Source organism: Pantherophis guttatus, chromosome 4 (genome assembly GCF_059756535.1).
Source record: "Pantherophis guttatus breed Tessera chromosome 4, ASM5975653v1, whole genome shotgun sequence".
In the NCBI taxonomy this organism is placed as follows: Eukaryota; Metazoa; Chordata; class Lepidosauria; order Squamata; family Colubridae; genus Pantherophis; species Pantherophis guttatus.
In genome coordinates this window covers 113682077-113707131 of record NC_142066.1, presented here as the reverse complement: position 1 = coordinate 113707131, position 25055 = coordinate 113682077, and the positions used below count along the sequence as shown (strand labels likewise).

Below are 25055 nucleotides of genomic sequence, written 5' to 3'. Positions count from 1 at the left end.
AAATCAGGCAGTAGGACTGAGAAAAAGCAATTATAAAACCTGACATGCTTGTCAAAAACCATATTAGCATCAGATGCTGTGTGTGCACATTCAAGGATGATATTTGCACACCTCTGGGCACAGAAGCTGAATTTGCCCATCTCTCTTCTGCTTAGCTGCCTATGCAATCACTTTAACCATATCCAGGGAAGGTGTAGTAATTTTCTGCAAACTGATTTGTGTTCTGTCAATTTACATCCTTCCTTCCTTCCTTCCTTCCTTCCTTCCTTCCTTCCTTCCTTCCTTCCTTCCTTCCTTCCTTCCTTCCTTCCTCCGTTCCTTTCCTTCCCTCCCTCCCTCCCTCCCTCCCTCCCTCTGACATTAATCCTGATTTAGAGTGCTGCTGTCTCACTCTCAATTCCAAACTGACTAAAAATAAAGTAAATCAATTAAAAAAGTTAATGTGAAAATAATTACCATTATTTTATCAAAGCATGTCTGTGGCCAGTTAAATTGAAACCTTAGTGAAGAGTTGGAAATGTCAGTGCCCCTAATTATGCTTAATTACAAATGTGATTACCAGGGCCTGTCAATTCATTATTTGAATTGTGATTTGCAAGGAATCAAGTATTTGTTTATTTTTGAGAGTTACAGTATATTCCACTCAATCAATGAATCTCAATAATAATAATAATAATAATAATAATAATAATAATAATAATAATAATAATAATAAAATTTAATCATGAAATAACCATTTTTTTAAAAACCTTAAAAGCAGCCGTAACATTAAAAATGTTCTTAATGTTGTCAAGCAAAATGTAACTTTAAAAGTCAGTCTTAGTTGCCTTACTAATGATTAACATAAGGGGAGCCATCAGAATCTTTTGTAGCATGCTGTTTCAGAGAGCCAGGAAAGCCATCAAAAATTTTCACCTCTGAATTCCCACCATACTGACATTTTTTGTGAGAGGAATCTGAACATGCATAGATAGATAGATTCCACTTAAAAAGATGGTCCTGCAGATAACAAGGCCTCAATTCCAAAGGCCTTTAAATTTACCTGGAAATACATTGGCAGCCATGATATAAGTGTTACTCTGATGAAATAGTTTTCACACACCAAGAAATAGATGCTGTGAGATGATAAGAGCATGAATTGGAGTATGCTATTGCCCCCCCTTGCCTCCCCCCAATGTCCTGTTTTCTAACCTCGTGCCTTGACCATTAGACCAAACCTAGCTCTTACTTGAAAAAATGTAAAGATTGATACAAAATATGGACTAGTGAAATTACTTGGAAAATATCCATACTAGGAATACATACACACGTATAAGGATAAATGATCATATGTGAATTTCCTTTGGAAGTATGAAAAACACAGCAGATGCAAAACTGGACAAATTGAAAGTGATAAATTGGACTCCAATGATCTACCTGTAAATTTGAAAATGACAGAAACCTATGTTTTTGACTGAGAATACCTGCTTGAATTATTTATTTATTTATTTTATTAGTCATATTTCTATGGCGCCTACTCTCCGAGGACTCTAGGCAGCTTACACCAAAGACAGTATACTAAATAGCATATTGCCCCCTAACAATCTGGGTCCTCATTTTACCCACCTTGGAAGGATGGAAGGCTGAGTCAACCTTGAGCCGGTGAGATTTGATCCGCTGATCTGCTGAACTAGCAGTCAGCTGAAGTAGCTGCAGTACTGCACCCTAACCACTGCGCAACCTTGGCTCTTATAATTAAAATTATAATTTTATAATTAAAGCAAAAAATAATATTAAAGCAAAAAATAAAAACATGCAGTGTTTGGATTTAGGAGAAATTATACCAGCAGCTCCACTTTCTTGCAAAATTCCTTTGATCTTTGGAATTTGACATCTACCAGAATTATATGATTAGTTTAAGGGCAATATATGGTTTTTATCTTGTAGGATATGAAAATATTGAGATACATGTCACAATTTAAATTTTTATTTGATAATTAACATGTTGTTGCTTGGATTTATCAGTACTGTAGCAAAAAGCAATGTGACTATAAGCCTAACTATGGGATGCATAAAAAATAGAAATTAGCAAACTGTAGATAACTGATCAACAGTTTCCTATTTTACAATATTTAAACTATTTTAGCTTTTTCAGCTTTCCTATTCTGAATATAGCTTCACTATAATGTTAGAACATTATTTTGAAGATGGTTATCCTATATCTATTAAACTTTTATCAAATAGCCCCTCTACTCTCCAGGAATGTTGAATATCTTTCTTTGCAAAAATCAGATTTTTCAGTTTATCAAAATCTGAGAGCCAATGGTTTTGTCTACCTTAATGTTGCTGCAACTACACTTTTCAATCCAACAGGTGTTTGGGAATTTATAATGGCATTGTTATATAAAGAAGCATTGGGAGTTTTTGCTGTGCTAAGATGGGTATATGGAAACTCTACCACAGGTTCACAAATTTAAATAATTGGAGTCAGTTCCACTCAAGAAGCATGTGGAATGCTGGTTAGAATCAGGTGGTGCAATTTAGGTGGATAAACACTATTCAACTATTTTTTTTATACTGGTAGAGAACACTTAGTAGCTTTAAAACATTGGCTCAAATTTATTATTATAAAGAGGAATTTATATGAAGAAATTGCTGGAAACTGTGCAAACAAAATTGTTGCAATCATTTTTAGCTGCTCCCAGTGGAATTCCAAATGCCCACAGGTCAGAGACTGGGAGATAGCAATAATATTGTATACTGACTTCATTACAATTCTTTCCAATTGGACTGATCCCTTTAGTTTTAATAAATTTCTCCTGGAAACAGACAATGGAGCATAGGTTAACTTCATATGGGCTTTTTCTATATTATTTTTTATATCAGTAGGCTATGATCAAGCCAAACAATTAATTATCTAAAGAATAATAAATGTAGAATTTCAGATGTAAGTCAACAGGCTGTTCCAACATAACAGAATGCAGATAAATAGGAATAAATGAGAACCAGTTTGTTATCTTCAAAACCTAATATTATCTAAGTTTAAAATAGCATTTTTTAAAAGTCAGATGCAATGTTCTTCCATCCAACGCATGTATAGTAAAATCTGCATAGTGGAATACATCTGTCTGTGTCACAATAAGAAAGTTGAAACCAACTTGCACAAATTACATTGCAAATTTTGTAGAGACATAATTTATGTTTATATTTTGCCCCTAATAGATAAATACCAGTTAGATTAGGCAAATTATATTCTCCAGGATTTAAAACCTATTATTTTTGCAAATTTTGTGTTGTTACAATGAAAATAAGACAAAAATCATTAAAGAAGTATTGTTTTAGAAAGTTCTTACTTTTACCCTGAATATCACTTTTAGATAGTTATTCTATCAATTATACATTGCTAGGGATATTTATATTATTTTTAATTGTTAAATGTATCATGATTTAGGTAATTAATGTATTAATACAGTAATAGAAGTATAAATTTAATATCTATATATGATTTCTTTTTTAGTATATGCTGTATCAATTTGTTTCACTCTGTTATTGTTATTTGCTGATCATTGACCGAATAAATAAATAAATACTATTACTACTGTACTTCTACACTACTAAAACCACTATTACCAAATAAGTGTAAGTCACATTTGCTTTATTCTGAAATAAAAATACTTTCTTGATAATGATTAATTATTCAACACCGATCTCAATATCTATGGAGATTCTCATCATCCAGATCATGGTTGTCCCAAAGATGCTTTTTCAAGAGGCAATTGGACTTTCTGGTTTTTCTTTGAAGATGTTTTGCTTCTCATCCAAGGAGCTTCTTCAGCTCTGATTGGATGATGGAGAATCAAAGGATTTATACTCCTTGCAGACAGCTGGTTATTTGCATTCTTTTAGTGAATCATTTAGGCCAGTGATTTAGATGCTGGATCTCTGTCTGACCACTACCTATTTTAAATACAATTAAGGTTTCTACAGGCAAAAACATGGTTGCACCATGGCTTCACCTATGTCTCCCATTGTGGCCAATCTCTACAAGGAAGAGGTAGAAACCAAAGCCCTAGACTCCTTCACAGGAATTTTACCCCTCACTGGTATAGCTATGTGGATGATACTTGGGTCAAAATCAAAACATAGGAATTGGAAGCAGTCACCAAAATACAACTCTATGGACAGATATATCAAATTCACATGGGTTAAGGAAAATAATGTAGCTTTCCTGGACTGTGCAATACACATTAAGGAAGACAGAAGCCTTAACACTGAAGTTTACAGAAAACCCTTACACACAGATCAATATTTACATTTTGATTCTCACCAACCACTGGAACACAAAATGGAAGTCATCAGAACCCTACACCACTGAGCTGAAGGCCTGCCTATCAGCAAAGATGGGAAAGACAAATAACTAAAACTCATCAAGGAAGTCCGCAGAAGGTGTGGCAATCCCAAGTGGGCCTTCATCAAATCTCAATGAAGACCCTACATGAGCTCTTCTATAACAGACAATGAAGAGAACAATAATCAAAGCAATGTTGTCATTCCATCCATTGCAGGAATATCAGAAAAGCTCAGGAAGATCTTCAGCCAACACAACATACATGCGCACTTTAAACCAAAGAATACACTAAGACAGAAGCCTATGCACCCCAAGGATAAAACACCCAATCACAAACAGAGCAATGTGGTATATGCATTACAATGCAGTACAATGCAGTGAGCATGTGCAGATCTGTACATTGGGGAAACAACCACTTCATAAATGCATGGCACAACATAGGAGAACAAACCCTTCAGGACTAGATTCAGCAGTCCATCTGCATTTAAAAGACAAAGGCCAGTCTTTTGAAGACAGCAAAGTCCACATTTTTAACAGAGAGGACTGCTGGTTTGAAAAAGAGGTTCAAGGGGACATCTGTGTCTAAATTGAACAGCCCTCTCTCAACAGCGGGGGAGGGATATCACATCATCTATCTTCAGTCTTTCAACACTGTCCTTTCAACAGTCCCAAGAAGGCTCCACAACCATTTGCACCACTCTTGTGATCCTGAAGACACAGATAAACCTCCAGGTGACCTTAACGACTTGCTAAAAGAATGCAGATGGCCAGCTGCCTACAAAGAGTATAAATCCTTCCATTTCCAACCATCCAATCAGAGCTGAAGAAGCTCCTTGGATGAGAAGCGAAATGTCTTCAAAGAAAAACCAGAAAGTCCAGTTGTCTCTTGAAAAAGCAAGACAGACACCTATCTGAATGTTCTAAATTTCAGTAACAAAGAAACTGTGAAATGTAATAATTGCTTTTCATTTTTGTCTTAATCCATAAGGTTTGTTTTAGAAATGGAACTCAAATTGAAGGTTCATATAAAGAAAAATATATAGTGTGGCCAGAAATGCTTTACAAGCCATAAAGTACCATTTCTCTGACCATTATAACTTTGAATGATTGTTACCTGTACTCTTCTCCTTCCCAGTAGTATTTGTTGTTGCTCTCTTATCTACGTCTTGTCTTTACTGACAATCTAACTGCTAGACACAGGTTTTGTTTTTGTTTTTCTTTAATATTGTAACTGGGCACTTAAATTTTTACATCTTCCTGTTTCTCTCCAACATGAATGTCATCATGGCATGGTGCAAGTTGAAGCCATCCTTATGAGTTAGAATAAAGTTAGAGTTATTTATGCATTGGATGGTCACAAAAATCATTCAAATATATATATTATTTAAACTGGTTAAGTGAAATGTATTAAGGAAAAAGAAGGTGAAGTTGGTTTAGTGCATATAGTCTGCATTTTCAAGTAATAAACTGAGCATTTTTAGATTTACCTGTGGTTTCAATCTTGCAGTATATTTCCAACTGTTTCTATTCTATGTTTAGCAAGATGGGCAGCATAAAGTGTATAGCTTAAAGTTATGAAATGGCTTCATACTGGGAAAACTACAAAAGAAAGTCAATGCTAAAATGGGAAAGAACTAGGAAATACTAGGAAATAATGGTATTTGGTGCATGGACAAAGTTATAGCACTGACAAAAAACACGAATTTATTTCCTCTATTAATTATAGATGACTAATTTAAATGAAAATTAAAAAATACACACTATTCTTTTGGAATAATTTTGGAATTTCTAATACTTACTTTTCTCTTTGTCAAGCAGATATTATTTTAAATTTCCGAACTACATATGTCAGCAAGTCTGGCCAAGTAATATTTGAAGCAAGATCTATTTGTATCCACTATGTGACTACCTGGTTTATCATTGATTTAATAGCTGCACTTCCTTTTGATCTTCTTTATGCTTTTAATGTCAATGTGGTAAGTATAACCTTCTGAAACCACTAAAATAACAATTATAGTATTTATTTATTTCTTTAGTCAATCATATATAAGATAACAGTTAATAGTATAAACATAATTTGAATACATGAAAAGAGTAAGTAAAAAAGGAATATTAGGATAGGGACGGTAGGCATGCTGGTGCACTTATGCACGCCCCTTACAGATCCCTTAGGAATGGGGTGAGGTCAACAGTAGACAGTTTAAGGTTAAAGTTTTGGTGGTTTGGGGAAGAAACTACAGAGTCAGGTAGTGCATTCCAGGCATTGACCATTCTGTTACTAAAGTCATATTTTCTGCAATCGAGTTTGGAGCGGTTTACCTTTATCTATTATTTGTTCATGTATTGTTGTGGTTGAAGCTGAAGTAGTCATTGACAGGTAGGGCATTGTGGCAGATAATTTTATGTACTATGCTTAGATCAGACTGAAGTCGGCGTAGTTCTGAGTTGTCTAACGCCAAAATTTGGAGTCTGGTGGCATAAGGTATTTTATTGCAGGTAGAGGAATAAAGGACTCTTCTCGTAAAATATCCCTGGACTCTCTCGATTGTATTTATGTCTCATATGCAGTGCGGGTTCCAGACAGATGAGCTGTATGCAAGAATTGGTCTAGCAAATATTTTGTATGCTGTAGTTAGTAATACAATATTACCAGAGAAGAAGCTACGCAAGATTAGGTTAACAACCCTTAGTGCATTTTTGGCAATGTTGTTACAGTGTGCTCTGGCACTTAGATCTTTAGAAATAAGTACTCCAAGGACCCTGACAGAGTGAGGGTCATCTACAAGGTCATGTCCATCTAATTTGTATTTTATGTTTTTATTTTTTTTTTATTTTTTTGCCAATGTGCAAGACAGAGCATTTATTGGTTGAGATTTGAAGTTGCCACTTGTTAGACCAATCTGACACATAGTCAAGGCCTTTTTGAAGGGTAGTTGCATTGTTGGTGATATTGAATAATTTAACATCGTCAGCAAAGAGAACACAGTTGCTTTTAATATGATCGCAAAGGTCATTTATGTAAAGTATGAAGAGTGTTGGACCTAAAACACTGCCTTGGAGAACACCACTATTAACATTTACAGGATTTGATAGAGTGCTTCCTATTTTGACCACATTGTCTGTTTGACAGGAAGGCAGCTATCCATTTATGTAGGAGTCTAGAAATGCCATAGGATTTTAGTTTTAGAAGTAATTTGTCGTGTACCACTGAATCAAAAGCTTTACAGAAGTTTATGTAAACTGCGCCTATTGCTTTGCCCTGATCGAGATGTGTAGCCCATATGTTTTTTGCAATGTAGTAGTTGTAGATTACAGGATAATTTTTTTCTGAAACCAAATTGTTTGTTAGAAAGTAGGCTGTTTGTCTCTAGGTGGAGGGTAATAGATAGGTTAATGATTGATTCCATGACTTTGCAGATGATGCAAAATAAAGAGATTGATCTGTAATTTTCAACTAGACTAGGGTCTCCCTTTATGAAGATAGGGATGACCTTGGTTTGTGACCACTGGTAGGGCAAGGTGCTGGTAGTGAAAGATTTTTCAAAAATTATGCTTAGAGGTTCTGCAATTGCAGTGGAAAGTTTTTTTAAGAAGTATGCACATAGTCCATCAGGTCCAATAGATAGAGATGATTTTAGATTGCATAGTGCCTTTTCAACATTGTCTTCTGTAAAATAAATATGTATAAGATCACCATAATCGTTGTAATTGTCTGTAGTACGACTGGGAAATATTGGCTATGTGTTGTTCTGTTTACAAAGACTGAGCCAAAGAACATGTTAGAGATTGGCTTTAACGGTTTCGTCAATACAGTCTTCATTGTTTGGGCCTTTTAGGAGTGGGATGGATCTCGAGTCTTTAAGTTTGTTGTTTACAAAATTATAGAAGGCATGGTGGATTTTGTGCATAGAAGGTTTTCTTCTTGCTTGATGTGATAATTGGTCCATTCAGTCTTTATTTGTTGGCATAAGTTTTTGTAGTGGTTTTTGAAGTTAGCTACGTAGTTAGTTTTGTTTTTTCGCCAAAGAGATTTTTTTCAGGATTGTAATTTCCTTATTGCTATTGGTAGTTTATTTTTTCTGATTTTGAGGGATATTAATGGTACGTAAAGTTTAATGATTCTTTTGACTTCGCACATGAAAATGCTGTAATGGTCGTCAGCAGTATTACAGCCAGAGAATAGAATTTGCCAATCACGATATGAGAGTTCATTGTCTATGAGATCATAGTTGGCTTTTTAAAAGTATAACTGGGAATCCCATCATTATGATGATTTTTGAGAGGGTGTAAGTTGAGACAAAAGTCAATCATGCTGTGGTCGCTGTTGGAGAATGGTTCTTTTATTTGTAATCCATAAATTGAATTTAAACTGTTGCAGAAGATGAGATCAAAGCAGTTGTTGAGTCTAGTGTTGTTAGTTACTAGTTGATTTACCTCAAGAAATCCTTTTTGTGAATAAATGTATGTATTACTCTATGCAAGCAAATAAAAAGTGCACAGACTGAACTGTATGTGCATGTGCATATTGTTTATTGAATGCTGGTATTTTTCTATTCCAGATAAAATACTAGTGTTATCTGTTCCCTATGAAATACTCAATAAACAATCGAGGGGGAAAAATACAGTGAAAGTAAAGTTAAAGACATGCAAACAGAAAGATGAAAACATTGGAAGCTTTGAGTAAAGTATACCGAGAGTCCTTAACTTATGAATGTAATTCAGCCCAGATATGTGGTCATAAATTGTGCTCAGGTACAATTTTACGAACTTTTTTCTGATTGTTCACTTCTTAAATGAACACCATGGTTGTTATGTAAACCCACTGTCCATAACATGAGGTTTTTTTTACTGGAAACCAGCAAAAAATAATGCCCATTTCTGGCAAAAAATATTCATAATTGTGGGCCTATGACTGCGGGATGCTGTAAATTTTGTAAATGTGTGTCAGTTGTCATTTAACCAAAATCACATGACTATAGGAGGGTAGAGCCATCAAAACTTCAAATCTGAATCATACCTTTCTGGGAGGTCTGTATAACTTTGCCTAAGCAACAGATCATAAATGAAGGACTGCCTATATCTAAGGAATACATTACATTTTTAAGCAGCATGCAAACCTAAAATACTTTTGATGGATTGAACTAAACTTAGTGGAAATAATTTATTTTCTTACTTTAAAATAAAAAAATAAGAATGTTACGATATTTAATTTTCTATGAATTAGAGAAATCTATTTTCCTTAATAATTTAGTCCCTGCCAACAATAGTCTCACTACCTCATCACAATAGGGGGCTGGGAGGTGTTCCTGGGAGGAATGAGTAAATAAGAAACTTGGGTGTGGCAAGTGACTCAAATGGGACCTTTCTTTTGGCTGCAAAGGTATCAGGAGAAATACACATTCAGACCGGCAAGATTCTGTTAATGTAATCTTGCAATAAAGTAGAGTTACCATATTTTTTGGAGTATAAGATGCACCTTTTTATCCCCAAAAAGGGACTGAAAATCTGGGTGCATCTTATAGTCTGAATGTAGCCCCACCCACCCGCTGGCCGCCACCCTTGGGAGGTTGTCGGCCTCCATGTGTTGCATTTTCTGGTGGTTTCAGGCGATGGGGATCCTCACATTGCCAAAAATGAGCATCACATTTTTGGTGTCCGCACACTGGGAGAGGGTGGCAGAAACTGTTAGGGTGCTGCTTGGAACCGGCTGAAAACTGCCACCACCGCATTTTCATGAGTGTGCGCAGCTGTGCGAATTGCATCGGGGAATCAGGGAGGAAAACGCCAGAAAACACGATACATGGAGGCGATGCTCTTGCGAAATGGATGCTTCTGCGTGAGAGGTGTAAGGCAAGGTGACTCACTGCCTGGTCTGCCCCTTCTCCAAACAACCCAGACTGAGGGTGGTCAGCTTGTGCTCCTGGCCTGGGAGACGGATCTGGCCAGGAGGGAAGACAAAGTGAGACTGCAGAGGAGGAGGAGGAGGATGCACGGCTTTGCAAATTGCTTCAGGGAATTGAGGAGAAAAACACCGGAAAATGCAATGCATGGAAGTAATGCTCTTTTTCCTTCCCAATTTCCTGAAGCAATTCACAAAGCTGTGCACCCTTCACCTCCTTTTCTGCAGTCTCACTTTGTCTTCCCTCCTGGACAGATCCATCTCCCAGGCCAGGAGCAGAAGCTGACCACCCTCAGCCTGGGTAGTCTGGAGAAGGGGCAGACCAGGTGGCAAGCACCTTGCCTTACGCCTCTCCACACAGAAGCACCCGCTTTGCAAGAACATTGCTTCCATGCATCGCATTTTCTGGCATTTTCCTCCCTGATTCTCCAATGCAATTTGCAGAGCTGCGCACCCTCTTCTCCTTGATGGCTAAAGGGGAAGAAGAAAACTCTGGGCATGTTGAGAAAGCACACTCTCCAAGTTGATTCCCCCACCCCCTTTCTTTCTTAAACTGAACTGCACTGCTTTTCTGACTTGTTGATAAATGATCCTGAGAGAAAGCAGCAGCCGGCAGATCAGCCAGTGGTCAAAATGCCAAGTGGCTGTGGGGAGCTGAGACATTTCTCCTTCACACCGCCCTCCCCAGCTGCTCAGTGCAGTTCAGTTTAAGAGAGGAAGGGGGGGGAACCAACCTCGACTGCAGATGGAGTCCCCCTGGGCATGAAGTCCGTTTGGCTGAGAAGGTGGCTGAGGAGGAAGAGTGTAGGCACAACGCGCAAGGACGGGGAGCGGGGAAGACTGCAGGAGAAGCAGCCTTTCTCCCCTTCTTCCAGCAACAAGAGTGTGTGTGTTCTCAACGTGCCCAGAGGTTGTTGGGTTTTTTTAATTATTTTATTGCAACACATTAATACAATACAAAACATACAACATTTATATGCATAAATTCTTTTTATAGCTCTTTCGTAGTGGTCCTTACTTAATATTTACTATTTATACAAATTTTGATTTTATCTTGATCCATATTACTCTTTCCTCTTCATTTCATTTATATTTTAATTGTTCTTTACATTTCAATCACTATATTGTAATTTACCAAATTTCCCCATTTATTTTAATAGTTTTCTTCTTCCCCTTTATCCACCAAGAGTTCCGAGTTCTCCCAGGGTCTGCCTGGAAGCAGCTCCAGCAGTTCTGACAGCTGCCTTCACAACTTGTGCGAGGACTGGAGATCCCCACTCTCTATAGCAACAGACTTCTCCTTAACCTCCTGAGATTTCTGCCCCCATAAAAATCATCCCCCATCCCACCCTACCCAGTCCAGTTAAATAGATAGGATTTGTTTTAAACTGATAAAAAGATCTGTGCTACTCATTATCAAAATCCAAATGGAAGTGAGGATGCCGGTGATCCTGATGCTGGTAGGCAGAGACAGAATTCTTTTTTTCTTGTTTTCCTCTCCCAAAATTAAGGTGCATCTTATACTCAGGTCCATTTTATACTCCAAAAAATACTGTAGTTCATTAGCGCCTGCAAATTTGAAAGAACATTTCTCCCCTGTTGCCTGTCTAGCTCAAGAAATTAGAAGGGTCCCTTCTGAGACATTTGCCACTCCATATTCTTTTTGCAGCATAAACTGATCTTTCCTCCATCTCCCATATCATTCCCAGTTCCATTACAACAGGTGGCTACTGTGGCAAGAAATTTGCAGTTTACAGTCTTTTGAAGATGCCCACACTGTCAGAAGTTCATCTTTCTGGCATGCAGGAAAGGCATCCATCTTTAAGTCCATCTTTAAACTGGTTCCCACTCACCAATGTTCAGAAAATCAGTAAGATGCATTTATTTTGTCAGGCTTTTAATTGCTTAAAAATTTCAGTTAGAGCAACGGCAGTACCTAATTATGTAAACTGACCTCAAAAAAGTTAAGCAGTGTCAGATTTGTTTAGTACTTCGATTGTAGCTACCAGAAAATCCCAGAGCCGTTCGTTGGTTTGGGAAGTTAAAAAGCAAAGAAAGCAGCAGAAAACTATTTCCTTATTGTTGCTAGGAAAACTATATATATACTCACTAAGAACTGAGATTAACTCAAGCAGCTGCACTTTAAGTATTCGCTTATGTCTTGATTTTAATATTTCTGTGTGTGTGTTTGTGTATGTTTGTGAATATAAATTTTTACTGAAGTTATGCATTCCTTTTTTTTCCTTATGGCTCAGAGAGGTGGCAAAATCTAGCCAACCTCAAGGGATCTGAAAATGTTAAGTAGTGTTTGATATTACTTGTAAGAAAAAGTTAGCCACTTGCTTAATATTTGGATGGGAGAGCATTCCATGATTTAACTAGATTGAGATACTGACAAAGTAGGAGGAGGGGAGACACCAGGTCCTGGAAGAAGGTAATAATAAAATATTTCTGTATAAATGCCAAGAAAATTCTATGAATGTTCCATGAAATCACCAGGAGTTAAACTCAGTTAAAAATAATCTTTATTTAATTTGATTGAGTATTGGCTAAAGTCACTCAAAAAACTTTCATTCCTAAAACAGGACTAGAATTTACAGGATCCTAATTTCTAAGATAGCACCTTAACTACTCGTTTAAGTAAAATTGCCTTTTCAAGAATGGATAAATTACATATTTCCAAAAGCCAAGGTTTAATATCTAAAATAAATTTACTCCCCATTTCTCAGTATAATTTTATGCTGGTTTTTTTTTTTTATCATAATAAACATTTGACCTGATCAATATAATTCTTTGGGACATCCCCAATGCCTGCTGCAATCATAATTCCTCATGGTTGATCTGATTCGAGGGTTTGAGTATATAATTTAACATTGCATAAATAGCATCTGGATATTTCTCTATGAATTTACTTATGTATATTAAAATAATATTCCAGTATTTTAATGTCCATAGAACTCTATAATATGGAACTCTCAATGTTTTTGTATGAATTTGTAGGAATAATCTGATGCTCATTATTTTCAGTATATAGTCCAATACCCCCTAAATACAATTTTTGATTAATCAATTTTAATCACAAATCTGCTATGTCCATTTTAGTACTTTTAAGGATTCGCAGCTATTGACTGGACATAATCAGAGATTCCATTTTTAGTCCTTATTGGATATATCCATGTCATATTTTTAAAATATTCTATAATTTTTGATAAAGATGATTGTGGGACAAAATTTTGTCAAGATTTCCATCAAATAAGAAACCATTCCAATGTCTCAAAAGCCACTAACACCTCTGACCTATATTGAGCTATTAAAACATGCTTAATTTGAAATACTGTCACTAGAAACACAAAAATCCTCCAAATAATAATTAATAATTACTTGATAATTTATTTAAAGCAACTGTACTACTTCCTTATTACTACTTATTTTCAAAGTGCTATTTATTTATTTATCTATTTATTTATTTATTACATTTCTGTACCATCCATTTCCATCAAAGAGGAAGTGGAAAGAGGAAATATATAATAAATTTCTAAAATATAAAACAGTAAGCATTTAGGAGGAGGCAGGAGTTATTGAAATTAATTAAAAGGCAACGGGGGAGGGGCTAACCAACTCTATGGCTGCATACGTCCCTTGGTTCCTCGTACAAAACCAAGAGCCTTATTTTAACTTCTTTTGGAAGACCAGTAGAGGGGGGGCTGTCTCACCTCAGGGGGGAAAAAATCCACAGAGTAAAAATAACAACAGAAAAAGCACTATTCCTAAATATTAATGTTTCAGTATCAAAACACAATTTGCACCAAAATGAGGCCCAAAGGTTTCTCACTGCCTGCACTTATAGCAATAAAACACCTGTATGTTGCTCCAGGAATTTGATCCTGTGATACATGGATCTTGTTTCCATGTATTAAAAATATTTTTGGGAACATGAAGCATAGGTATGTAATATACTCATAGAATAATTTATATAATTGTGTTAATATGTTGGAAGGAGGAAAACAAGATTTATATCATATGATTTTACAAAGAGAATATTTTCCAAATACTGTATTTCCCATGTAAAGTTAAACAGAGAAGCAAAATATTTATCCAAAATTGCTAAACCTCACCAGGATGCGGAAAAAAATTATATTCATACCTTGTCACATCAGTAATACTAAAATAATTCCAAAGATTTGTAGGGTTGCCAGATGTCCACTATTTGAGCGGACAGTCCACTTTTTTTCACATTATGTTCACTATTTTTTTTCACAAAATAGTGGACATTTTTTTTATTCAAAAGCTTTATGATGAAATGATACATAATCTAAAGCTGTACAGTCTAAGAGAATAAGGATAGGAGAATCGCGTTTTGTCTTTTTTTTTCATAAGTTAGAATGAGACAAAGATCGAATATCGATCTTGAACTTGATTCTCCGAAAAAATTAATGATGAGATTAAAATAAAAATATATTATAAAATTATGTACAGTTCACATTTTTAAAATGTATTGTAGCTTGTGTCGACTGACCTAAAATGGCGTTGAGTGATGAGAGTGACAGTGGCGAGATTTTGAATTCTTTAAAACAAAAGAGAGGAGTGTGCAAATACACCAAAGACTGGGAAGCTACTTTTGCATGGATTGCCAACAACGAAACCGACAGAACAAATACAACGGCCTACTGTAAATTGTGTCAGAAATCGTTCACAATTGAATATAATGGTATCAAAGCTGTCACACAGCATGCAAGCACAAAAAATCATTTAGATAAGAAGAAAATAGCTTCCAGTAACAAGCGAATCAATTCGTTTTTCATTGTTAAAGACTCCTCTTTCAGTGAGAAAGTGACTGTAGCTGAAATGGCTGAAACTTACCATGGGATCAAACACCATATTTTTTTCCTGGCTCAAGATTGCGGAATTAAGTTAATGAAGCAAATTTTTGATGATTCAGAAATTGTAAAAAAGATGTCTTGTGGAAGAACCAAATCATCAGCTATTGTCAATGAGGTTTTGTATCCTCTTTCTATTGAGTTAGTTCTCAATGATCTTAAAACTGGAATTCCATTTTCTCTCTCCACTGACGCATCAAACAAGGGAAATCGCAAAATGTATCCCATTGTTGCACAATATTTTACTTGTGAAGAAGGACTGTGTGTGAAAATTTTAGAATTTATGAGGATTCTTTCGAAGATTCTACATCAATAAAAAATCAGCTGTGTCGAGTTCTTAGTGATAACGAATTGGAAATAAATAATGTTTCAGCTTACTCAGCAGATAATGCATCGGTCAATTATGGAGTGAACAAATCTGTTTACCAAAAATTATTGCTGGAAAATGACAATATTGTAGCTGCTCATTGCAATAATCACATTTTACACAACAGCGCAAAAAATGCATTAAAGCAGTTATCTTTTGATATCGAAAATGTAGTGCTGAAGGTTTTTGCCGAATTTTCAAATTCTGCAAAGAAACGGGAAGAGTTGAAATCATTTTTTGAGTTTTGCGAGTCAGAAATCCATGAAGTTTTGCGCCATGTTCCAACACGTTGGTTAAGTTTGTTTAAAGCGGTCGAAAGACTTCTTTTAAACTGGATACCTCTAAAATCGTATTTTATTTCTCTTGGATCTGATGAGTGCCATAAGGTTATCTGGAACCTTATTTTGGATCAGGAAAATGAACTCGCAAAGGACGATGAATCAACAATTTCAGAATTGTATTTATATTTCATGCACTTCTTCATGTCAATAATGCAAGACACCCTACTGAAGCTGGAAAGCAAGAAAATTCTTGCATGTGATCTTCACATTATCATGTGTAAGCTGCGTGATTCTTTGCAAAAAAAATACAATGAGCAGTTTTTTGGAATGAAAGTTTTATTTGCCTTACATAAAAAACATTTACCTGAGAATGCTGTGCAAAAGTTCAAGAAAGGAGCCATCAACGTGTATCAAAGATCCATTGCGTACCTAGAAAAGTGGTATAATTTCACCGATTCAGTATATGAGACGCTAAGTTGTTTCAATCTAATTGATCACAATAATCCTCCAACTTTAGAAGAAATGACGAACATCTGGTTATTATCACCATGGCGAGAACTTCCACCCAACACTCTCTTCAATGAAATTTCTGCCTTAGAAGAAGTTTATGTTCATCTGCAGGGCGATTCATCCCTTGATAAGTGGACATACTTTTTCAAGAAAGAGCCAGCTCCAAGTTTACTGAAACTGTTCCAGTATTGTGCATCAATTCCGGTATCAAATGCAAACGTTGAATGAATTTTCAGCGTCATGGGAAATTTGTGGACTGACGAACGTAACCGACTGCTTGTATCAGTTCGAAGTGAACTTTGTATATTTTTTAATATTTCTCAACGTTGTACTGAAATTAAAGAATTATTCCTTAAACACAAAGAATTGATCAAAGCTGCGCAGTCAAATAAAAAATACACACGACAGCAAAGTAAAATGTAATTTAATATTTTACATATTATTATAATATATTTGATGTTTTGAATTTTAAGTAAAATTTTCAAGTGATTATTTTAATATGTGTTAAAATGTTTGTAAGAAAATATATAATTTAATTGTAATTTTTTTTTTATTACTTAAACCCCACCCCCCCACCCCCCGCTTGTCCGCTATTTTTTGGAAGCAGACCTGGCAACCCTAAAAGATTGTCTTATGTTAAAAGCAAAGATTCAAGAAAAGTCAATGGTAGGCAAATTTGCCAAGTGCCACACTAGTTTGAGATTATTTAATCTGTTATGACCAGCATTGCAAATAGTAAATCTCAAATCAATGGACAAAATCCATTGGAGAAGCAAATATAATTATCACTTCCTTTGAAATATATTCCAAACCAAATCAAGTGACTTTTCTTTTTTTTAAAAAAAAAAAGAATTTTTATTGAGTATTTTACATTTTAAAACCAAACACACAATAGCAAAAGAAATCAAGAGACAAAAACAAAAAACAAAAACACACGCATATCAGACGTTAAAATACAATACTGACAACAGATATATATAATTTTACAAATTTCTGCATCAACTTTTGTCTTTACTCTTAGCTTTTATCCTCCCGCTCTTTCTCTTTATTTTTAAATATTCATAATTAACTGTTTTGTTAGCAGAATCATTATTTACATTTATATCCAGTATGTTAATATCAAATTTCACTTTATATTCTTATTTCTTAATTTGATTTCTGTTTTCCAACCATGTATAAAACCTATTACACACTTTATAATAATCCAAGTCTTCTCTTTCTTTGATCTCCATCATTAAGTTATCCATTTTGGCGCATTCGAGGATTTTCTTTATTATTGTTTCTTCCGATGGTGTATTGGTCGACTTCCACATTTGCGCTAGAGTAATTCTGGCCGCCATTAGAATATGCAATATAATATAAAAGAGACTTTTTTCCATTTTTCTATCAATCATTCCTAGGAGGAACATCTCTGGTTTAAAATCTATCTTTTGGAGTGTAATCTCTTCCAACCACCCTTTAATTTTATACCAAAATTTCCTCACCTTAGGGCACATCCACCACATGTGGTAGTATGTCCCTAGTTTGTGACCACAGCTCCAACACTGGGGTGATAAATTTTGGTACATTTTTGCCAGTCTCGCTGGTGCTAAATGCCACCTATAAAATATTTTATAACTGTTTTCTTTGTATGATACTTCCATGGTCAATTTATAATTTTTCTGCCATAATTTTTCCCATTTATCCAATTCTATGTTATATCTGAAATTCCTAGTCCAACTTATCGTTTCCTTTATTGTTTCTTTCCAATTTGTATCCTAATAAGTAATTATAGATATTTGTAATCATTTTTCTTCCCAATCCTAATATTACTTTATCTAATTCCAATTGTTTCCTGTTTATGCCAAATTGTTCCTTATCCTTTTTAAATCTAGTTTTGATTTGTAAATATAGCCACCATTCCAAATTTATTCCTTGTTTTTTCAAATCTTGTATTGATTTTAATTCTCCTTTTGTGTCTAATAAATCTGCATATCTCACCATTTTATCTAGGTCTGTGGTATTTGGATGTATGATTGCTGCCATTGTAGACAATCAAATTGGGACTTTCATATAATGATTCTTTTTAATCTTTTCCCATACTTTCAGTAGTGCATCCCTTACCTTATGACGTTGAAAATAAATGTGTGATTTATTTTTCCCATCCCATAAAAAGCCATGCCAACCGAGTTGGAGGTCATGGCCTTCTATCGTTAATATCCGCTTATTTTTAAGTTGTATCCAATCTTTGAGCCATGTTAGGGATGCCACTTGATACCATTCTGGTAAACCGAAACCTCCTTTTTTCCTACTATCTTGCAATAATTTGAATTTAATGCGTGTTTTTTTTTCCTGACCATATTGTTGCAGAAAAACAACGGAGATGAATTTCGAGATCAGAAATAGCTTTTTTATTTTGGCCAAAAGGTTCAGACATGCATTCTGTTTTACATCCTGAACAAAAGTCCTTCTTTAAGAAACGTATCTTTATAGAACAAAAAACAGGAAGTATCTTAGATCTGCCTTTTTAGCTAGCCCCCCTCCCCTATTGCTTTAGGCAGGAAGCTCCATGTGGGTTAGTTCTGCATTTTAACATAGTACCTCTGCGGTTTGACTTCTTGAACTCTCCAACTGTAAAAAGTGTGTTAATTCTGCGGTTTAACTTTTTGAACTCTGCAACTTTCTCAAGTCATGGGTCCTTCAGAGATCCTCTAGGCTGAGCCCATATTATTTCATTCTTTTTTTATATATATAAATTTTATTGAATAAACAAATATATTACAATTCAACCTTTTCGGTTTGGCAACGTATAGTCATACTATATGCTTATAAATGTGGTAGCTAATGAGTTATGTAGATGATTTACAATTAGAACATAGGATATTTATGAAATTAATACATTGTAAGTTATAATATAGTAGTACATAAGTTAAGTTAGTAGTTAAGCGTTGTCCCCCTTAGTAGTTAACTTTTGCATTTATTTCCCAACCACCTATACCATAGATCCCATACCGTATAAAACTCTGAATCCTCCTTCTCGTTTAATACATATGTTAATCTACACATTTCTGCGCATTCCAATATTTTGTTGACTATGTGTTCCTCAGTTGGGCAACTTTTCTCCTTCCAATGTTGTGCATAAGAAAGTCTCGCAGCTGTGACGATGTGGATAATTAGATATTTCTTCTTCTTCCCATATGCTCGTTTTAGTACTCCCAGGAGGTAGGTTTCCGTTCTAAAGGTAATATTCTCCTCTATTATTTCTTGGATCCATTTTTGTATCAATTTCCAGAATTCCCTCACTTCAGGACACGTCCACCACATATGGTAGAAGGTACCTTGCCAATGATCGCATTTCCAACACTTGGGGTTTGCGTTTGGGTATATCTTTGCAATCCTAGATGGTGCTAAATGCCACCTATACAGCATTTTATACTGATTCTCCTTGTAAGTTACCGCTCTTGTCAGCTTCAGGTTGTTGTTCCACACTTCTTCCCAATCGTCTAGATTTATTTTTGATCCGATATTTCTCCCCCAAGCAATCATCTGATCCTTGAGTATTTCCCCTTCTCTATCATATTCAAGTAGGTATGAATATAATTTAGCTAATAATTTGTTTTCACCACCCATCCATATCTTATCAAAGCTACTTGTTCCCATTTCTATACCATCTTCCTGCTTGTCCTTCCTGTATCAGGATTTAATTTGTAAGTAGGGCCACCAATTGATGTGAATTGCTCCTTTAAGGTCTCATTTGTTTTAATGTTGTCGCTATTGTCTAGGATATCTTGATAAGTGAACATTTTTTCCTTGCTTAACGTATTTGGGTGGATCATTGCCTCCATTGTGGAGATCCATTTTGGGATTTTTGTATAATGTATACACCTAATTTCCTGCCATGTCCTCATTAATACGTCTCTAATTTTATGTCGGTGGAAATGTGCCCCTGCCCCTTTTCCTTTATCCCAAAGATAGGCGTGCCAGCCTTTCTGCAAATCATACCCTTCCAATTGTAAAATTCTTTTATTTCCCAGTGTGGCCCAATCTCGTAGCCACACTAGGTTAGCGGCTTTGTGGTATATCTCCCACACTGGGAGCCCGAATCCACCTCTATTCCTTTTTTCCTGCAATGTTCGGAATGCAATCCTTGGCTTTTTCTCTCCCCAAATAAATTTCCTGACTATCTTATTTAATTCTACAAAATATTTTTTCCCTACATTGACTGGCATGGTTTGGAATAAATATATCAATTTGGGGAGAATACTCATTTTGACGGTAGCTATCCTACCTAATAGTGAAATTTGTAACTTCCCCCATTGTTCCAAATCTTGCTTGATTTTTGCCAGTAGTGGTATATAGTTGTCGTCTTTCAGGGTTGAACATCTAGCCGTAATCCAAATCCCTAAATATTTTATCTTTTTAACTATTTGAATGCCCAAATTTTCTTCCAAGATTTTCTGATCTCCTGCTATAATATTTTTAGTTAACATTTTGGTTTTAGTCTTATTTAATTTAAATCCAGATAACCTCCCATACTCATCTATCTCTTCCAATACTCTTTTCCTGGTTGTTAGCAGCTCCTCCATGATCAGTACCACATCATCGGCAAATGCTTGGGTTTTGAATTTTTCTTTCCTTATTTCTAATCATCTTATCTCATTATTCTGCCTGATTTTCCTTAATAACACCTCCAATGCCAGTATGAATAAGAGTGGTGAGAGCGGGCAATCTTGTCTTACTCCTTTGCCAATCCGGAGGGTTTTAGTCATATCCCCAGTAAGTATAATGCTTGCTTTCTGTTTATCATAAATTGTTTTTATCACATTCTCAAAGTGCTCCCCAAAATTCATCCTTTTGATTTGCTGGGTCATGAATCTCCAATTTAAGTTGTCGAAGGCCTTCTGAGCGTCAAGGAAGGCCAATGCCGCTTGTTTCTCAGAGTGAACCTCGTAATACTCCAAAACATCTATCACCACCCTCATATTACTTCTAATCTGTCGTCCCGGGAGGAATCCATTCTGATCAGGATGGATCCAATTACTCAATATTGTCTTCATCCTACCCGCAAGTATACCCATGAATATTTTATAGTCTGTGTTAAGTAAGGAAATCGGTCTATAGTTTTTAATTTGTTTCGGGTCGGTACCTTCTTTTTCTACCAATGTGATGTACGCCTCCCTCCACGAATCTGGGATCATAGAGCTTTATAGGGCCTCATTACATATTACCAACAGTTTCGGTACAAGTATTTCTTCCAATTCTTGGTTTTTATATAATTCTCCTGGAAGACCATCAGGGCCAGGTGATTTGTTATTTTTTAATTTTGATATTACCCCCTTTAATTCCAATTCTTGGTTTTTATATAATTCTCCTGGAAGACCATCAGGGCAGGTGATTTGTTATTTTTTAATTTTGATATTACCCCCTTTAATTCCTCCATTGTGATCTCTCTATTGAGCATTTCTCTTTCTTCCTCCTTTATCTGTGGGAGGTTCTCGTTCGCCAAATATTGATTGATATTATCCATTGAGGTTTCCTCCTCTCTGTACAGGGTCTCATAATATTGTCTAGCAAAATCGAGTTTCTCCTCCTCTTTATCTAACATCCTTTCTTCCAAATCCTCCAAACAATCTGTAATCTCCTTTATACGACAACCACTTCCCTGGCTTGTTTGCGTTCTCAAAATAATACTGTTTAGATTGTTTAATTTTATTTGCCAATTCTTCCTGTTCCAGTAGATTTAGTTTATGTCTTATTATCATCCATTTTTCCTTTTTTGCCTCATCGCCCGGATCCATTGTAGTCTCTTTTCTGCTTCCCCCAGCTGAGCTGTCAGATCTTTCTGTGCCTTCCTTTTTTCCTTATTACTATAAATATTGTACGATATTACTAGCCCTCTTAAGTAAGCTTTCATTGTGTCCCAGATACATGCTTGAGAGATCTCTTGGCTCTCGTTTTCTAGGAAGAACAATTTTAGGTCTCCCTGGAGTTTGTTAGTAAACTCTTTATCTCTAAGAATATGGGTGTTTAATCTCCATCTCTTCTGTTTGGCCCTATTTAAACTCTTCCACCTTATCTCTAATGGGCTATGATCCGCCCATACATTTGGGGTAATTTCTACTGCATGAATATCCAACCCCAAACTCCTACTGCCCCAGATCATGTCAATCCTTGACCAGGGTTTCTGAGGGTTCAAATAACAAGTAAATTGTTTTTCGTTCGGGTGTAATACCTGCCATATGTCTACTAAGTTGTGCTCATCAACCAAATCAAAAACGGTTTTTGGGAGCTTTTCCCTCTTGTTCTTTTTCTCTATTCCACTCTTATAATCCTTCTCCAGATTTACTACCCCATTAAAGTCCCCAACTACGCAAACATTCCTATAATCCAATTCACTTATTTTATGGCCCAATTCTTATAAAATTCTCCTAGGTTCTTATTTGGTGCATAGATAGCGACAACTAAAATTGGGGTACTTCCTCTCCTAATTTCAATCGCCAGTACTCTCCCTTTATCATCTGAATATTTGAGTTCGGCAGTAATCCGTTTTTTTACATATAATGCTACTCCCCTTTTTTTCTTCTCCGCTAGGGAGGTAAAAGTCTTACCAAATTTCGCAAATTCTAAATACTTCCTCTCTTCTCTTTTTATATGGACTTCTTGGAGACAAATTATTTCAGCTTTATGTTTTATTAATTTTGAAAATATATGTTTCCTTTTCCTACCGTTATTTAAACCATTAACATTAACAGACAGCAACTTCCAGCCCTCCATCTCTCTATAAAACCTGTCTAGTTTTTATTTGCTCGAACGGCTCTTTGTGGTCTTTGTCTCTTTCCTTTGGTTTCTTTGATTTCCTTCTCTTCTATCTCCTGTTCCTCGGGTATTCCTTCTTTGGATTTCCTATGTTGCACGCTGACTGACTCCTGAGAGGCTACCTCAAGTTCATCTTTACTGCTATGGTCTTCCTCAGCACCCCTCAGCTGGTCCAGAAGTTCCTGCACGGAGACTAGGCTGTCTATTTTGATTCTTTTCCCTTGCCAGGTAATCAGCATCCCCTCTGGTAGAATCAATCTAAAGGGGATATTCCTCTTATTTAACTGTATAGCCAGGAACCTGTAGTCTCTTCTCAGTTCTCGAACTCTCTTCAGGACTTGTTTCAGTACTATCACCTCTTTTCCTTAATAATTTACAGGGTCATCTCTTACTAAATTATATAGTAGATCTTTCACCTTCTTTCGGGCAAATCTAACATGGACTTCTCTAGGGACTTGTTTCTCCTAGCATAATTAGTTTCGACTCTATAGACTTCGTCCAGCTCTTTTATAATATCATCCTTGTCCTGTTGCATTATTCCAGCTATTAGGTTTACCATGACCTGTCCCAAATCCTCATCTTTGTCTTCTACTACGTTTTGAAAACGTGGAAAGAAGGCTGCCCGGTCCATCTCAAGCTGAATTATGGAGTCCTCCAGCTCTCTATTTTGTGCCATTAACTTCTGGTCCATAGAATCAAGATTTCTTTCATTCTACTCCATCCTGGTCTCAACCTTCTTTATCTTTTGCTCATTATTATGGATGGACTCTTGGATCTCACTCATTTTCTGATCGAGAGAATGGATGTCTGTTTTCAATGATTATTTGTTATTTCTTCCTGCAGTAGGAGCATGGTTTCTTGTATCGTTGATAGGGTCACTTGCATTGCTTGCATAGTTGGTAACATTGTTGATTTTTCTGTTTTTGTTAACCCTTCAACAGATTTTTGCAACGCTGGAAAGGACATTATTATTGCAGGGTTGGATGGTATTTTCTTTCCTGCCTTAAATACCGCCGATGAGATGCTTGTCATCTCTTTTAAAACTCTCTTCTGATTTCTCAAGATCTCCTCAATATTCCTCCAGATTATCATCCACTATTCTCTCTTTAACAGCAGAAAATTTCTAATTCATCTAACTATAAAATCACCCAATCTGTAGATCAACAAGTACAATTCATTCAATTATTATATCAATATTCACCTAAGTATGATATAGCATGCTATCAAATTCTTAATTACAGTATATAGACTATTTTGCAATTCAATATAATTCAAAATATAAGTTAGGTATATGTATATATGTATATATATATAGATCAAAAACTGTTAGACTATAGAGAAGCAGTATATAAGTCTACTCAAAAGGAGTTGAGAAGTGTTATTTAAAGTAATTAATATCTATATAAATAAATAAATAGAGGAATACTTATAGGTTAATTAACAGGTGATAATTTAAATGATAATCCAGGAGTTCATTATAATTAGTAAATTGTTGCCACAGTTAAACGTTCAAACCACTTCTCTTGTATGATGCAGTACTTCAGTTAATTGAAAAGGGATCTCAAACAGTTCCGAAGTTTTCTGACAGCCAAATCTTAGTAATCGGAAGTACAATTCCAAATAGCACAATTCAGAATGTTACCACTTAATCCTTTCTGCTGTCAATCATCCAAGTCAGTTATGGCTGCGCTTCCGGTTTCTCTCCTCAAGAAGAAAGGGGGAAAAAAAGAAACAAAGTGTCCTTAGTTTGTTATTTAATACTTCTATGGATTCATGCACTTGTAATCCAATCCAATTCAGTTATATCCACATTCACTGCCTATTTCAGAAAAGGTGCCAACAACTTCTAGCTGCGCCGTCCCCTGCCTCAGCAATCTCTGCTTCTCCTCGCAGTTTTGCCGGCAATCCATACTTTCCCAATCTGCTCTGTCACTTTCACTCGCCGCCTTTCATCTCCCGTGAGCTCTTCCACCCGGCTCCACTCGCTGCTTCTTTGAGA

At 35.8% G+C, this 25055-nt stretch overlaps 1 protein-coding gene and 1 long non-coding RNA gene across 2 annotated transcripts in view; one reads left to right on the top strand and one right to left on the bottom strand.

Annotated features, from left to right (window-relative positions):
• LOC148114312 (uncharacterized) overlaps nt 1–6263 on the top strand; it is a 28465-nt gene extending 22202 nt beyond the window's left edge. The window contains exon 4 of the long non-coding RNA XR_015733976.1: nt 6146–6263. This is a non-coding gene — a long non-coding RNA (uncharacterized LOC148114312). The remainder of the gene's footprint in view (nt 1–6145) is intronic.
• Nucleotides 1–25055, bottom strand: part of LOC148114311 (uncharacterized) — an 82000-nt gene that overhangs the window by 18574 nt on the left and 38371 nt on the right. The window lies entirely within an intron of this gene.